This window comes from Alligator sinensis, unplaced genomic scaffold (assembly GCF_000455745.1).
Source record: "Alligator sinensis unplaced genomic scaffold, ASM45574v1 scaffold156_1, whole genome shotgun sequence".
NCBI classification, from domain to species: domain Eukaryota; kingdom Metazoa; phylum Chordata; order Crocodylia; family Alligatoridae; genus Alligator; species Alligator sinensis.
In genome coordinates, this window is record NW_005841844.1 from 3388760 (window position 1) to 3393643 (window position 4884).

Genomic DNA, 4884 nt, shown 5'->3' on the forward strand with positions numbered 1-4884 from the left:
AAGAGTGTTGTCTAATAGTTGGAGCTCTGCAATAAAGAGATCTGTAGAGATTGTTTCTAATATGGTCTCTACCGTTGATCCACTTTGTCTTTGACAAGTCACCTCACCTCTTCCCGCAATCACTACATTTCTCATATGTGATCGATAACAGCAGAAGCTCTGCAAGATAAAGACATCATTAAAGTAATCAAATCAAGTGCTTTGGGGGGCTAAACTAATTGCCTCTTCTCCCTCCACGTACAGCATTTCACAAGTACATTATTAGAGACTTGCATTCCTATGGAATCAGTATTGGGGCCTCTACAGTTCAAGGTGAGACAACTCTTACCTTAAAACTGCATTGGGAGCAACTTCCAAACAGTGCCCAAAATCAAATGCTGGGATAAATTCTTCATCTCTATATGCTGGTTCTATGGTAGAAAGGAATTTGGTTTTAAAAGCTGGAAATACAAAGCTTTATGGAAATGTACACCTAGCAGCACTGGATGCCTGTGTATGAGTCCTGATGACTTCCCTTGAAGTGAGACTTCCCATGATGTACTTCTCTAACTCTTTATCCCATAACATCAAGCCATCTCTCATAAGTGGTGGTGCTACTGCTTTGTGTGTGCATTTAGTAGGAGCAGAATATGTCTATTTCACACGCCTTAAGCCTGGATTCTACTGAAGCAAACACAAGACAATTCACTGATCCCTCACTTCCCAGGATCATCCAAATACAGTTTTAGATGCTATTCTATAACTGAGCACAAGGTATGCTCTGTTACTCACATGGGTGTGAGCAGACAGGTAAGCAGTCTGCAGCTGACTGTGCTCCCAATCAGGCACAACTGCCTGATTGGGGACAGGGTCCTGAGCAGTATAGCCAGCAGTTTGCTGCCAGCAGCTGGGAGAAGAATACCACACGGCTGGAGCTGCTTTTCATACTATCTTGGAGGTACAGGGGAGGAGCTATTGGGAAGGTGGAGGTTCCTGGTCCTGGGACATGGCCTAAAACTACACCCTGCTGGGGCTGGATGGTGTGGTGGGACTGCCAGTGGCAGGGCAGTCTCCAGGAAATTACACATCTGTGCCTCCCTAGTGAAGGTGAGTATGGTGTGCCAGAAAGCCTCAGCCCCCACTGCCTTGCGGGTGACCCCCATGGAGGGGAAAGGCTAGGGGAGCACACCCCAAAGAATAAAGCAGGAGCCCAGGCTCACAATGAGTCCTGAGGCAGGGATCAGGTCAGGAAGGGACCTGAGGCAGCGCCCAGGCTCACTGCAAGAACTGAGTAGCTTTAAGGAGTTGAATGTGAGACTCCAGGGAGGTGGGGCCCTAAGCCAAGGGAGCTAGATGTGAGGCTCCTCAGGCAAGGGGATAAAGGGATTGTTGAGGCCCAGTGTGCAGCACACGGGATGAACTGGAGAATATTGAGAAGCTCAGTGTGGGACATATGGGGGATTGAAGATGAGTGTGGGGTGTGAGAGGACCAAGAAGGTCCCAAGACAGGCTTAGAGCCTGAGAAAAGGTAGGGGCTAGGAGCCCAAGGAACAGGGAAAGGCTGTGAGCCCAGATTGATTGAATGGTCAGGTGTTAGACCAGACAAACTATAGGCTGGGTGTTAGGCCATGGATGCCATCTGTGAGGCATAAGACATGGTATAGGGGAGGTCAGAGCTGTGTATATAAGCTCTTGGCATCTTGGCAAGTAAATGGACAGCCTCCCACCTTGTTATCATCTTTCAATTGTATCATCAAAGGTGTGGCAGGCGGGGTAGGTGGGCAGTTAGCCCTGAGACAAGTGGGCGGGCCAACGATTTGACTGGCCCCGGGATGCCTACTTGTTACATAGTCCCAGTGTTCTCATGCTTGGTTCCTCCATGAGCTACTTATGGATGATCGATCCCTTACAGCAACAACACTGGAGCTCAAAAATCAGGTGTCTGATTTAAAACAGTGAGGTATAAGTTAGGGTCTTGGTCTGTGGTCTGTTTGCTTATTTATTTATTTATTTTTAAAAATTCCTGCCTCCACCCCCTCTGTGTGGCTTTCACCCTGTTCCCTAAGACAATTCAGTTTTAAATCTGTATCAAATGTACAAACAAGCAAAGTAAGGAAGGACTCAGATCGTGTCTGCCCTGATTCTCCTACCAGTTCTCTGCTAGCAGGTCATCTACAAGGCAAAAATGTTGGCATAACTCTGAGTATGCCTGCACAGCAAAATGAAGTCATATGATAAGCAATGGTCACCAGCTGTCTGAATAGAGCAATGAGGAGCAACCACAAAGACTTTTGCGCTTATGAGGTGTCTCTAGAGGGCTTGTGTTCTACTTGCCAGCACATGCAAAAGCCTGTACTACTGCCTTGTCAATGCTTTTGTTACCTTTGGTGGATAGAAGCTAGCACTTGCCTTCATGCCTTTATCTTGCTGTACAGACATGCCATATACCTGTAAAATTACACACACACACTATCTGTGTGTATGTGTGTGTATTATGTATGTACAGGCAGTCCTTGACTTACAACATTTCGATTTACAATGTTTTTCACTTACAACATTTATAAATTGACACCCTGTTTCAACTTTACAACGCTTGATCTGATGCAATGCCACACCAGTGAACAAGTTCGCTGCGTCACTCATCTCCCTGGAGAACATCTGTCCAAACTTCCTTGGACACTTTCTTTAAGAAAGCAGACAAGACTCCAGAAAAACCTGCAGCCAAGACTCCTGAGAAGACTCCAGCCAAGAACCCTTCAAAAAGTCCAACCAAAAGCCTTTCAAAAAGTCCAGCAAAGTCACCTCAAATAAGTCCTTCCAAATCAATATGATTGCTATTTACAATATTAATGTAGCTATATTGCTCATCTATAATTGATCGAATACAAAATTCTGGGGTATTTTTAGTGAAAATAGGGTATTGGGCCTTGGTTCAGGAACCAATCCACCATTTATAACATTGGTTCCTATGAGAACCCGAGTTACAACGTTTCAACTTAAGATGCGGTTTTCAGGAACCAATTGTGTCATAAGTCTGAGGACTGCCTGTAGTTTTATAGACACAGGGCATAATTGCACAGCAAGATGAAGGTGTGATGATAGCAAGTGATAGCTTCTACCTAGCAGAGAGGTGTGTGTGTGTGTGTGTGTGTGTATACACATACATACCACAACTAAAATATTACACCCTAGCAAAGGCAGTTACTGGTACAAAATCTGAGCACAGACCTGGCTTTAGTTAAAGCTTTAAATGGAAGCTGTTTAAAGTTTGAACAGAAATGTAACTCTTTAATACAGACTTCCCATTAGTGCACTGGCAAGTGGATGCAGCACCACATGTTGGGGAACAGCAAGCTGACAGGAAGCAGACAGTGAAATGGCTAGGTTTGATTCATAACACAAACTGAAAGACAGAATGAACAAGACAGTATAAATGGGGAAAGCAAGCAAGGCCTGTAGGTTGACATTTTCAAAGGAACCTAAGGCACCTCACACCAATTGAAATTCAGTGGAATATAGACATGTCCTCTCTCAGGTACCTTTAAAATTCCCAGCCTTAAAACTCATCCTGAATAAACTGCTGCTGCTAGCACTTTTAGTAAGAGCAGTAAGGACTCTCTTTTATTTCAGATAAAATTCTTATCATGACAGCATGTCCCTAGCATTATTTTGAGGTCACTTTTAACTTTTTACAGCTATAGCTGTAATCATTAAACTGGCTAATGCAGAGTATGTAATAAACAGCATTATGGTGTGCTAGAACACTTGAAGTGTGCTGTTGAAGCAGAAATGATTCCTAAATGTTCTCTACAGCCAAACTGGAAAGAGATCAAGGATCAGAGCCCTGAAACTGGCCAGGGTCTTCAGCCAGAGCTGGGCTTCGGAAAGTAATTTTGCCACAACCCTCCCTCAAAGAGACCCTAGAGGCAGAGACTTTATTATAATGCTTCTCCTTCTACAAAGAACGCTAATCCTGCTTCCCCGTGCCCTCCCCCCCAACCCATCCTGCCATGGCACTGAAAGCTGACTTTTGGGTGATGGATTCCAAAATGAATCCTGTTTGAGGCCTGGGTATACGAAGGCGCACACGCTCCTCACCCTGGGTGCTGAAGTACTGCTGTTCTAACATTCCTAAACATAAATCCTATCCGTAATGTGCTCACAATTTGATGCACACGGTTTTCTCTTGAATGTCTGCACTGATGCCCATCTGTTAGAGTGGCACAGTGCCCACTAGGGTGTAATGCCAGTTTTAGCATGACATGGATGCCAGCTAAACAGGCATTTAGGAGAACAGCCTGCAGAATGTGGAGAGTGACATCTCTTCTGCCAGAAGATCCTCCTGTTTGCAAACAGTGCCAACTTTGGGCAACATGCTTGATTGCATAGAGAGCATCTGTAGCTGCTTGCAGGCATTACACAATCTACAAATGCCTTTATACTGCCATGATTCTGTCCAACTGCCTCCAAGCATGGAAGTGTGCATGTGGATGAGAAGCTGGGAAAGAGAAAATAATCTGCTCACCTTTTAAACCTTGAACTAGCAACAGTCTGCTAGACCACAATTTCTCTGACTTCTGCTGAGTGCTGATTGATCACATGGTGCTAGATCTTCCTTCTGATCACTTCCAGCTGCTAAATGGCATTAAGAGATTATCTTCCTGTGTGAGCAGTTGCCACAGGAATTTTGTATGATTGAGTGACGGTGAAAGAAGGGAGATGTGGTCAATTAAATTGTTAAAAGAGAGGCAGGTGTCCATGAAACAAAAGTAGCATTAGAATGCACAATATGGCTTCTTAAGCCCTAGTTAGCCACTTGTTAAAACCTCTCTGTTGCTTCTTGCTCCTAGGGCATCCCCCTACACTGCTGATAACCTCTTCACCCTTGGAATTAGGAGGGGAAAT

The 4884-nt window shown here is 44.7% G+C and overlaps 1 long non-coding RNA gene across 1 annotated transcript; it reads right to left on the reverse strand.

The window, feature by feature from the left end:
• Positions 1 to 78: 78 nt before the first annotated feature.
• On the reverse strand, positions 79 to 4581 carry LOC102370204. The gene is made up of 3 exons (XR_322902.1): positions 4505 to 4581; positions 329 to 410; positions 79 to 159 (listed from the first exon to the last, which is right to left on the reverse strand). It is a non-coding gene; the product is annotated as an uncharacterized LOC102370204 (long non-coding RNA).
• Positions 4582 to 4884: the final 303 nt, after the last annotated feature.